The 13,203-nt window shown below is 36.6% G+C and overlaps 1 long non-coding RNA gene across 1 annotated transcript; it reads right to left on the bottom strand.

Moving 5' to 3' along the window:
• Nucleotides 1-6,683: 6,683 nt before the first annotated feature.
• Nucleotides 6,684-12,307, bottom strand: LOC116423082. The gene is made up of 3 exons (XR_004233561.1): nt 11,876-12,307; nt 7,598-7,646; nt 6,684-6,738 (listed from the first exon to the last, which is right to left on the bottom strand). It is a non-coding gene; the product is annotated as an uncharacterized LOC116423082 (long non-coding RNA).
• Nucleotides 12,308-13,203: the final 896 nt, after the last annotated feature.

Here is a 13,203-nt window from a genome sequence, read left to right on the forward strand (position 1 = left end):
AATTTCACATACATTATGGCATAGGGAAGGGTTATATATGTAATATGTATATTCTGTTTATTATTTATATTTATATATTTTACTAATTTATATTATCAATTATGATTATTATCTCCATTATGCTTATTATTATTGCTAACATTTATATAGCACTTTGTAAAGAAACTACAAATATCATCTCATTTGATCCTCACAACCTCCCTGAGAGGTAGGTATTGGTTTTTGTGTGTGGGTGTGAGGCAATTAGGGTTAAGTGACTTGCCCAGAATCACAGTTGGTAAGTGTTAAATGTCTGAGGCCATATTTAAATTCAGATCTTCCCGGCTTTAGGGCCGGTACTCTATCCACTGTGCCAACTAGTTGCCCTGGCAAGTGCTATTTTGATCCTCACTTTACAGATAGGAAATTGATACAAAAGTTACATGTCATACCCAAGGTCACACAGCTAATAAGTAACTGAGAATAGATCCTGGCCCAGTGTTCTATCCATTGTACCACCTAGCTATCTCTAGTTACTACTTATTTTATTAAGTACTCAATAAATAGTTTTCTTTTTCATTCACCCACAATTTGACCTCAACCACCAACTGGCTACATGACTTTGGGCAAGTCATTTGCCTTAAGACTTAGTTTTAATTGATCCCTAAGATTTCATGCACTTTGAAAATACTATGATATACATGCATTTTGCAACTACCTCACAAGCACTTATGGCACAATTAGCAGAGAGTTCTAAGCTCTCACTCAGCTCCTTATTACAAGTTTAGGTAACTTTTAATGTGCTTCCATAAGTTTGTTGTAAAAACCACCTGAACATTGTCAAAAATAAAGCCAAATGCCATATTCCAAGAAAGAAAGAAAAAAAAATACTATGATTTAGTAATATTTAAGTGACAACCATAGTAAGGAAAGAAAAAGAAATAGTTTATTTTGTTAACTTTCTATTTCTAAATAATGCCCATTTGTAACTGGTACTCTTATTATTTTATTTTCAAAAAGTTACAAGGTTTTATAGAATTATAGAACTTTAATTCCTCATGAGTGGCACAGTGGATAGAGTACCAGGCCTGGAGTCAAAAAAAACTCCTCTTCCTGAGTTCAAATCTGACTTTAGATCCTTCCTATTTGGGTGACCTTGGGAAAGTCACTTAGCCCTATTTGCCTCAGTTTCCTTATTTGTAAAATGATCTGGAAAAAGAAAAGGCAAACCACTGCAGTATCTTTGCCTACAAATGGGGTCACAAAATGATGGATAAGGCTGAGAACAACTAAACAACAACTATGGAACAATTCCTTATAGAAAATATAGAAGGGACTATTTTTTTAAAATTTTTTTTTAATTTTTTTTTTATATATTTTTTTAAAGTTTCTCAAAGGTCAAACTAATGGCCCTTAACAATTTCAATTAAGATCCAATATATCCAAGTCACTCTTATAAAAGTGAAACTTGAATCAAACTGTTAAAACAAAATGAAAATAAAATGATCCTCTGATAGAAACATTATTAAAATAGAATTATAAAGACATTTTGTTTTTCTCAAAGAAATTTTTTAAACAGCCTGAAGGCATCTCTTTGATCTCTGGATGATCTAGTATGATCCTGATATTGCACATATTCACATATGTATCTATACATATGTGTGTATATACATATATATGAGTCTGAACCTTCACAGAATTCCTTGACATCTGAATGGAGAACACTAATCTCAACTGCTTTCATTTCATTTCCAGTAAACAAGTCAATAAAATTCAATTTGAGTGCCTATTTTGCACATTTTACTCTATTAGGTATTTTTTTGCTGCCTTTTTTTTTTTTTGCAAATGTTATCTCCTCCTCCCAGCTCCCCCAATTCCCAGTAGAGGGTGTTAAGGGTAGGGTATGTTTTTGGTCGGTTGGTTGGTTTTTGTATCCCCAGCATAGTGATACCATCTCTCCATTACTTTAAGGTAGAAACCTCTATTCATCATCCCAATGATCCCAACATTTACCTTGTCTTCCAAGTTCAAACATTTGGAATTATCTTGGATTCCTCTCTCTACCTCACACCTCATATGCACAGCTATTAAAATCTCAATTACGTCTCTACATTCAATCCATGTAATCTCACATTTGCCTCCTCCTTTTCATTTCCTCCGTAGTTTCACTGTAGCCATTCTAATAGAAAATTCCCTCTCTCCTGTTTCTTATCAGAAAGATTAGGAGTGGAGGATCAAAATGTTTATTGCAGATTATTCCTAAACCACCATCACACATCTTTGTATTCTTTAAAATCCATATCATGAGACTTACTTAGTCTCTATTTTTATCGTTGTTACCTAGTCGCCTCCAGGTGGCTCTCCCTATTTTCTCAAGAGAGTTAGCACCTGATCTAAATCTTGCTATCTACCTCATCCTCAACTTTACTACTAAGGAATTTTAGTATTCATATCAATCCCCTCCTCCCATTCTATCCTTTGTATAGCTGTAAGAACAACTATTACTATTCATAAATCTGTACTCTTTACTTTTAACTTTAAGAAAGAGATATTTCTTTCAAAGATGTAGCAAGAAGAAAAATGCAAACATTTTCTCCTGATTGGGAGTGGGATAACATACTTTCTTAGTAGTCCATGTTGGTCTCTCAGAAGCATATGTTCAGACTTAACCACAATTTCCACATAGCAGAGATCTCACTAAATTCACAGCCCATAATTCTTCTAGTCCAATATCTCTGGTGGCTTTTCATTGGCATAAAGTGAAAAACTCAAATTGCTTTGCTCAGTGCTAAAAGTCTTCACTACCTGGTGCTACCCTACATTTCCATGGTTATGGTATTAGTTATATTTCTCACTTTCTCCACTGTACTATCTCCTTCATACAACTATCAGAATAATCCTGTTATACAAAATATACCTTTAATAAAACACTATTTAATTGAATTTAATTTAATAAAGTTTTGCCTCTCTCACTTTTTCAGTCTCTTTCTATCTTCCTTTCCATAATACTGTTTCCACAATCCTTCTTTTAAAAAAATCTTCCCTTCATTCTCCTATTCCACAGAATGACCATCCTGCCTCTCTCTTTTTTTTCCATCAAACTTTGTGGAAAAAATATCTGCATCTAATAAATTTATTTCCTTAACACCTCAATTCCTTGACATTGGGTTTTCACCATTCCCCTGAAACTACTTCTTCAAAAGTCATCAATAACCTATTTATAAATAAATCTAATAACCCATTCTTTTCATCCTCCTTGACTTATTTGTAGTTTTTAACTTGGATATTCTCTCCTACATATACTCTCTACCCTTGATTTCCAAGAAAGTATATCCTTCCTCCCATTCTCTCCCTACTTATCTGATTTCTCCTGTTCTGTTTCTTCTGCCTCCTTCCTGACCCATTATCTTAGTTTTCTAAATATTTTCTTTCTGAACATTTCTGAACGTCTTCTCTAAGTTACTAGAAATTTTGTTCTTTCCCATGACTTCAACCATCCTCTCCAGACAGATGACTTCCAAATAGGCAGCTCTGACTTTTCTCCTACTCTTTAGATCCACAGCTCAAAGACCTCCAAGGAGTATCAACCTGAATTTCCCACGTTGACTCAATTCAACATGTCCAAAACCAAATTTTATCTTTTCCCCTAGATATACTTGCCCTTTTGATTTCTATTTTTTTTTTTAGCGATAACAAAATCAAACATCCCCTCATAATCAATTAGCTTTCAATTCTGTTGTTATTGCCTAGTCTACTCCCATGCAAAACCCTCAGAATCATCTTGGTTTATTGTAATAGCTTTACAACTGTTCCCCCCCCCCCCATCTTTAGTCTTCCATTTCTCCTATCCATCCTTTACACCACTGCCAAATTATCTCCCTTACTCATAGACATAATCAAAGGATTATTTAGAATGATTTAGAAAGGATTATTAACAATGGCAGTAAACATAGGAACCATCTAGTCTAGGAGTCCTCAAACTTTTTAAATAAGGGGCCAGTTCACTGTCCCTCAGACTGTTGGAGGGCCGGATTATAGTAAAAACAAAAACTTTGTTTTGTGGGCCTTTAAATAAAGAAACTTCATAGCCCTGGGTGAGGAGGTTAAACGTGCTCAGCTGCCGCATCTGGCCCACGGACTGTAGTTTGAGGACCCCTGATATCCAACCCAGTCATTTTACAAATGAAGAAATAGAGGTCCAGAAAGATTGAGATTCAAACAAGTTCACATAAGCAGTAAGTAAGACAAACTGTTGGATTCAAATTCAGATTCTCCAACTCCAATTCAGTGTGCTTTCTAATATACTTCTCTAACCCCTTTACTACTTTTTCACACAACTCTACTATGTACTAGTGTTGGGCAAGTGTCAAACTCGATGAGGCTCAGTTTCTTCCTCAATAAATTGTAAATAATGCATATAGTACTTAAGTCTTAAGGATGTTGTAAGGATCAATGAGATAATTTACGTAAAATGACTTATAAATCTTAAGGCACTACATAAAAATTAACAATTCTATTTCAGCTAGATGGTGATGGGAATAGAGCACAGGGCTTGGAATCAGGAAAACTCATCCTCATGAGTTCAAAAGTGACCTCAGAGATGAGCTATGTGACCTTGGGAAAGTCATTTAACCCTGTTTGCCTCAGTTTCCTCATCTGAAAATGAGCTAGAAAAGGAAATGGTAAACCACTCCAGTGTTTTTGCCAAGAAAGCCCTGAATAGGGTCATAAAGAGTTGAACACAATTGAAAAAATCTTAAACCAGGTAGATAATGTTGATTTTCTATTTAGACACCTTTAACAAGTGTTCATTGCTTACTAAATAAATTTTATGGTCTTTATTATGGCTTTTAAGATCACCCCAATAAATACCCTATTAGTGTATTTTTATTATTCCTTTTTACACATCTCCCTTCTCTAGGCCTTGGTACCAGGAGGTCCACATGCCTGGAATGTATTCCCTCCTTATCTACTTCCTCTCTTATCATTCTTTCCTTTCTTTCTCTCTTCTTTCCTTCCCTCCTTCCTCCTTTTCCTTTTTCCTTTCTTCCCTCCCTCTTCCTTTCCTTCTTTTCTTTCTTCCCACTGCCTCTCTTCCTTTAAAACACAGATCAAGCACCACCTTTTCCATAAGGTCTTTCTTAATCCTCTTTCCTCAACTTTATAGTGTCCTTTTCTCAAACTGCATAATTAAAGATAATTTATATGTGTCTGTGTGTGTGTGTGTCTGTGTGTGTGTTTTGTTTTCCTTCCATGAGCTTCAGTGACTTCCTATTACTTCCAAGAGCATCCTTCCAAATCCCTTGATTAGAGGAATACCTTGTGAAGCTTAAAGGGCCAGAGAATTTGGACTTTTTAATCGGTAGCCTAGCAACGTCCCTCAAATAGCAGTGACTAGAAGAAACATTTGTGATTTAAGGACAAACTAGACATGTTAACCGAGCTTCAAAAGTCATATAAGGATTTCAGAAGAATAACTCCCTGAAGCCCTAAGCTTTAAGTTACTTTCTAAGCTAGAACCCATTCTTCCCTATAATCTGTATTTTTTTGTGGGAGACTGTCCCAGACCTTTTGGTGGGAAGCGTATTTTGTACCAATAGTACCCTTACTATGCCAGCTTAGCAGACTCTCTTTTCTAAAAGCTAATTGAATCTGGTTGCCTATCAACTAATTATCAAGACCATCTGTGTGGATTCATGAGCTATAACATTAGAAACACCCTCAGGGTCCCTTAAATTTCTAAGGAAAGAAGCTGCAGACAAACTCTAGGGCATCTATCTGCCAGAGTATGGTGCTAGATTAGGTACCACCAAATAAATTTGTAAATTAGGTACCACCAAATAAATTCCCCAATGATTGGCCTGACTCTGCACACAATGTTGTTTATACAGTACCTACTATGTACCAGGCACTTTGCTAAGCACTTTTTCCTAATATTATCTTATGTGATCCTCACCCACAAGCCAGCAAGGTACATACTGTTATTATTCTCATTTTACATAGTGGAGAAACTGACATAAACAGAGTTTGTGACTCAAGATCAAAAGTGACTGAGGTCAGATTTGAACTCTAAACAAATCTAGAAAATGCATCAGACAGAATCCTGATAGGGGGAGGGAAGAGGGAGTAAATGTTTTGCATCTGTATCAATTTGCCCTTACTAGAACAATCAGTAAATAATCCTTTTTGAAAGCACCAGCAAAGTATAGGATATAGTTTCTTTAATGTCATTTTCACTAATAAAATCATCTCTATTTCTGATGAACAAGTTATGGCATACTTCATACTGGCATACTGAATTGAGTGCAGATTGAAATATAATTTTTTCACTTTTTTTTTGCTTTTTTGGGTAGCTTGGCTAACATGGAAATTTGTTTTTACATGATTTCATATATATAATTGTTCTATTGATTGCCTTCTCAATGGATGGAAGAAGGACTTGAAGGAGGGAAGGAATTTGGAACTCAATTTGTTTTTAAATGTGAACGTTAAAATAAATAAATAATAATTTTGTTTTGTTTTGTTTAGATGTGATATATGTATGGGATGGAATACTATTTTGCTATAAGAAATGGTGAAGGGTTTTCAGAGAAATAGGAAAATGGGAAGTCTTGTGTGAACTGATGGAAAGTGATGCAACAGAATCAGGAGAATAATTTATCCAATAACAAAATCCAAAGACAAACAACTTGGAAAAAAACTCACATCAACACTAATGATGATTTCCAGAGGACTCAAAAGATATACTATCTTCACTTCCTGAAAGAAAGATGATATACTCAGTATACAAATTGAGAAAAAAAAGTTTTTGGTTTTTTGTTTTGTTTTTTCTAGACGATCAATGGAAGTTTGTTTTGCTTGACTATGGATGTTTTTAACATGGGTTTTATTTTTCTTTCTCCATTGTGGGAGGGGCATGCAAAGGAGTATTTTCATTGACTGAAAAAATAAAAACTTTTTTAAAAAAATTTTATTTACTTTTGCCAGGTAATTGGGTTAAGTGACTCACCTAGAGTCACACAGTTTGTAAGTGTTAAGTGTCTGAGGCCAGAATTGAACTCAAGTCTTCCTGACTTTAGGGCTGATATTCTAGCTACTGTGACATCTAGCTGCCCCCAAAACTTAATTTTTAAAAATAAAATATTACAAAATTACAAAGCAAAAAGAGATATAAGAAGTCAACTCTACCTATCACTTTAAAAGATAAGAGGTCTACCAGAGTGGTACATCACACAGGTTCTCAGGCTTTTTTAATGTATTGATCAATTTAGATGATGTTTTCTCTACTTCTTTTTCATTTTTGTCTTTAAAAATATTGTTATATGAGATAACTTAGTGTGGAGGAAATGGAAACAGGAAATTTTGGTGATATTAAAAAAGCTATCAGTAAAACTTATTTTAATAAATGAATGAATGGATGGCCCATTATTAGCAACTCAAACTCAATAAGAGGGTCGAACTAGATGTTCCCCAGGTATCCTTAAGCTCTAAATCAATGATCAATTATCTAAAACCAAGCTCTTTATCTTTCTCTTTAAAAGCCCTTCTTTTAATTTCATAATTTCTGTCAATGAAACCACCATTCACCCTGTTATTGAATTCAAAATCTTAGAATTACCTGGCTCTTCTCTCCATCTATATATTTCCATATCCATCTTATCTTAATACTGTGAAAAGAAGGAAACAAACATTATTAAGATACTAATATGTGCCAGACACTGTGCTAAGTGCTTTAAAAATATTGTGCCATTTGATCTTCATAATAGCCCTGTGACGCAAGTGTTATCATTATCCCCTTTTTACAGTTGAGTAAACTGAGGAAAAACAAAGGTTAAGTGACTTGCAACTACTAAGTGTCTGAGGCCATATTTTTAACTCAGATCTTCCTGACTCCAGATCTAGCTAGTGCAATACTTTAATTCTATCTCTACAAGGATTTTCACATCTATCAAGGGATATCTCATTTCTATTAACACATTCACCATCAAATTGTATAGACCATCATTTTTTGTTATTTTTTAGTCATTTCAATCATGTCTGACTTTTTGTGATTCCATTTGGGGTTTTCTTGGCACTCTAAGGTAGTTTGCCATTTTCTTCCATAGCTCTTTTTTTAACAGATGAGGAAACTGAGGCAAACAGAATTAAATGACTTGCTCAGTCACACAGCTAGTAAGTGTCTGATCCTGGTTTTGAACTTGAGTTTTCCTGACTCTAAACTGGTATCCTAAGAGCCACTGAGCCACCTACCTGACAAAACTGTCACCACCACTCACCTCAACTATTTCAATAACATCCTAGCAAACCTTTGCTTTCCTTTCTCTCTGCCACTACCACACACACACATTCACACACAACACATACACTCCATCTTTCATAGAGCTATCAAAATAATCACATTATACATGAATTTACATATGCTATGTTTCTGTTTAACAATTCCCAGTGGCTTTTCAGTGACTTAACCTGAAATATTCAAACTGCTTTGAAGGATCTTCACAATCTAGTACTAATCTAACTGTTCAGGGTTAACTTAAATTGTTCATTTCTACATATTCTACTCTCTAATCAAACTGGTCAACTCTCCTGGTCCCACATACACCCTTCTCCCCACTCCTCCCAAGGATGAATGGCTTTCTACCTGTCCAGTGTCTGATGTTTTGTTAATGAGTAAATAAAGCCTTCTATTACATAATTACTGATAATACTGAAAATATAAATACTTAGGGAACAGAGTTATTACAGCCCTGAAATTTAAATCTCACTTCAGTGTCAATAACTAATTTATCTGGGAAAGGAGAAGACAGGGATTCCTGGTTGGAGGAAGAAAAGCTGGGAAACCACTTTTTGTGGCAGTAAAGGAGCAGGTAGGAAAGGCTGAGGGATGATGTTAGGGACTGGAGACTAGAGAGGTCAGAGGCAGAGAAGACAAATTTTACTGAATTTATTATTTTGTTTAAGGGCTGCCTCTTCCCATAGCTAAAAGTCTATCTTTAAAAAAAAAAATCAATTAAAGGAAATCTGGCAGCCAGGTTGTCCAGGGAAGACTGGGTAAGCTGATGTTGATTTATTTTCCTCATAGGGTATCTCACTGACCTTTTTATCTAACCAATAATATGCTTGCCAGCTGAAAATTTTATGGTGTTTTTGACCCGAGAAATGTGGGGTGTCCCAGATGGTTATGTTTTGACAGAAATGGAATTTACAATGAAAAGTCCCAATTCAACATCAAAGGGTTAAAATATTTTAAATTATCAATTCTTTTATTCTCCCACTTCATTATTGGTTGCTACTGTCTTACTATTTAAATACTTGAAAATTTTACCTGAAAAATACAACCTTCTAATATAATCCCTGTTCCTTAACATCTAATTAGAATATCTACATTATAAAAATAGATGATAGAAAGAAAAGAAAATGAGTTCATAAGTTAACATTATAATCTTTTGATCTACAAAACTATGAAATTTTAAATTAAAACTAGAATCCCAATTTATGGAAAATCTAAGCTCCCTTGTATATTTTTCTTTTGAAATTTAATAAAAATATTAATATGACAAAAATATATCTTACATTAAAATTCCACAGGCTAAAAGTTTCTTGATGTTCTACACGTGCTCCGGACCAGCATTTTTTCAGCTGGTACAGAGCAGCAATACACATACCAGACAACAGTTGATGCGTAAGGGCAAATTTGACAGAAGTCACACATCTGCCATTCCACTGTATGCTTTGACCTTAAAGCACAAACTAAGCTCGAAATGAAATGGAACGCTTGTGTCAAACCAGATCAGAAACACAATGTCTTTCCCTTGACCTTGTTGCAAAAAGTCTCTCTTTCGATCTCCATTGCTAATTCCTTTCAGCAGTGAGCAGATACAAGTTAACTTTAAGATCTATTCCCATGACATTCAATGATGTATTCAGTTTTTGAACTTTTATTCTGTTTCACATGTTCATGTTATATTCAGCATTGCTTAGTTCCCACATCTTTTTTCCTTAACTTTTCTTGGAAGAATTTAAAACTATTTCATTTTTTTCTAAACAATTGACAGATTTCCTCTTCTATCTTTGGACCCACAAATGTTTTCCGGGGAAAAAATGTTACTTCTTAATCATAGGACCTACCTTGCCATTCAGATGACAGTAATCACATTAATAGTCTATGTGCTTTTGTCTGTTAAAAGATATTAGCAAGGAAATGTTCCCCATATGCCTAGAACCCTTCTCCTTCTTCATTTCTACCTATTGACTTCCCTGGCTTTCTTTAAGACCCAACTAAAATCCCATCTTTTAATGGAAGCCATTCTCAATCCCTCTTAATTCTAGTGCCTTCCCTTGGTAAATGATTCCCTGCTTATCCCATATCTAGCTATTTTATGTATATGTTTCTTTGCACCTTGTCCCCCTCATTCGATTGTAAGTTTCTTAAAGGTAGGAACCATCATCTTTTGCCTCTTTTTGTATTCCCAACATTTAGCACAATGTATGATATGTAGAAGGTCTATTATATATAAAGTGAATGGATAGAGTGAATAGAGACTTGTTTCATAACTCTTAGAACGGTAGCACTAGGGTAGAAGATGGGATGGGAAAAAAATTATTTGGAATCAGAGGATATGAATTCAAATCTCATCTCTGCATTTATAAGTCTTTATTGATTGATGGAGTAAAATTGAGGTTTTTAAATATAATTGACTAGTCAAAAGGCGTGGGTTTGTGTCCTGCCTCTTTTACTAAAGTGGAGATTGCTACTTTATTGTCATTTAAATAATGAATCATTTGCTTAAATACTCTGGCCATATGAGAAGGCAGAATTTACTGGAAAAGATCCTAGTGTTGGGAAAGTCTGAAGACAAAAAGAAAAGGGGATGGCAGAGGTAGATAGTGTCATGGAAACAACTTTAGCTTAGACAGATCTTAAGAGATAGTGGAAAATAGAAGGACTGGGTATGGTATGAAAATAGAAGGTATGGGCATAAAAAGTCAAACATAATGATAACTGAACATCAGTAACAAAAGATCAGATACAAGTGTTATTTTTACCATTTTGCAGATGTAGATCATAGGACTTTGAATTAGAGGGGATCATAGGATTTTGGCCTAAAAGCTAACTTAGAAGCCATTTAGTTCAAACCCCCTCATTTAATAGATGAAAGAATAGAAGGAAAGCAAGTTGATGTGACTTACTTTAGGTCTCAAAGGTACTAAAATGCAGAGATGAGATTTGAATTCACATCCTCTGATTCCAAATAATTTTTTTTCCATCCCATCTTCTTCCCCAGTGCTACCATTCTAAGATTCGTTCCAAGAGTTATGAAACAAGTCTCCATTCATTCTATCCATTCACTTTGTTTCTATAGACTAATCACAATCTCTTTCCAGACCAAATAAATGATGTTTGTCAAAGTTTTTTATCTATTCTCAACTGAGAATGTATGTATATTTATATACTTAATAAATATTTGAATTTTTAAAAAGGCTGCTGGTAAAGCCAGAATGATTTACTGAGTGGATCTTGCCATTCCAGTGCTTCTGAATGGCAGGTGTCTAAGGTCCCCAGCACTCCTGACTCAGGACCCCGTTACCCTGTCATCGCCATAGAGAGTGAAGAAGGGGCGAAGGGGAGTTTCTTGTCCATCCTGCTTGTACAGTCCAGTCTTGCTCCAGTCCAGGTTACCCTCTCGCCCTCCCTACCCCTAGATGTCCAAGGGCACCCTCCCTTCCACTTCCATCTTTGCTCTTACAACAGCCATATGGAAAGGGCACTGGGAGGAAGGCACAGGCCCACCATGGGAGGGAATGGCCAGGGTTGGAGAACAATATCTCCTTTCTGTCGCTAAACAAGTCCTCCTGCCAAGGGACTGGAGCTAGGAGCGGCTCATGGATGACTTACTGGTGCCATTCTTCGTTGCTGCTCCTCCAGTAGTGGGATTAGCAGGCAATTCATTAGTCATCTCCTTGTGATCTCTAAGCACAAGCAGATGAGGACTGTCACCAACTTCTACATCGCCATTGGCAGTCATCATCTTCCTGGTATGTTGCATGCCCTTTCAGGCTATGCTCTATCCCCTTCCCAGCTGGGTCTTTGGAGAGTTCATGAGTGAATTTGTCATGTCTGCCATAAGTGTGAATGACTGGAGTATGACCGTGTTTCCCTGTACTCCCTATGCTATCATACCCTCCAGCTGGCCTTCCCTCTGAGCCTGGGCATCTGAATTGGGCCCTTCCCAATGTCCATTTCTCTGCCTAAGCCTAATGCCCTGCTTTGGGCCACAGACATATACCGCATGGAGGACTCACGAGCAAACCTTCATCTTATACAACTCTCTGGATGTCCAGCTGCTGCCTCTGCTGCTCTTTGTATCTGCCATGTCATTATGATGTTCCAGATGGGACAGTTCACTGTTGAGTCAATGGCTGACAATAATTACCAGGAATAACTGTTAGCAGAATATTTGGAGGCCATGTGGGTTAAGGTGGCCTGCCCAATACCTGCTATTGTGCTGTTCTTTATTGAATGTTAGGACCCCAACCAGCTCTGAATCCTCCTCCAGACCTTTAATTCTGGCATCCAACCCAACTTTGCTACCTGAAAGGCAAAGATCTGAAAGTACTAAATGTTCTACAGTAACTTCTTCCTCAATCCTGTACTTTAAACCTTCTTGAAGCTTCTTCAAGGTCTGCCAAAACATTTGTCCCTTGGCAGGGCATGTGGGTAGTGCCTAACCCCAACCCCAGTGCCAGCTTCCACCCAGAGATGCATTTTTGTCCTTCAGATGCCTAGCCTTGTTTAACTAGCTCCAGCCAGAGGGAGTGGCCCCAGGTCTAGTGGCCCAGTGAGATCCTATGGATCCATTGGCATTGCTTTGGAAAAGAGCAGCCCCATCCTGGAACTAATCCCTCATTCATTACATAGTCCATGAATTTTGATTGCTAGACTCTCTGCCAGAGGCCATGATGATGAGATTCGGGGTTTCTGAAGATCAGGGAACCAAATGAAGATGTTCAGCTCCCCTCATTTCCCAGTTGGGGAAACAAATGATGAGGTTCAGGGTTCCTGGATGTCAGGGAACCAAATGAAGAGGTTCAGCACAGGGTCCCCTCAATTCCCCAGGATTCGGCGCAGGGCAGGGAGTTGGGGGAACCCCTTTGGTCAGCGCAGAGGTCCTTTGTAAAGGAATTTACAAACCCAAAAAGCTAGACTGGCAAAAAAAAAAAGTT

Source organism: Sarcophilus harrisii, chromosome 3, assembly GCF_902635505.1.
Source record: "Sarcophilus harrisii chromosome 3, mSarHar1.11, whole genome shotgun sequence".
Lineage (NCBI taxonomy): Eukaryota > Metazoa > Chordata > Mammalia > Dasyuromorphia > Dasyuridae > Sarcophilus > Sarcophilus harrisii.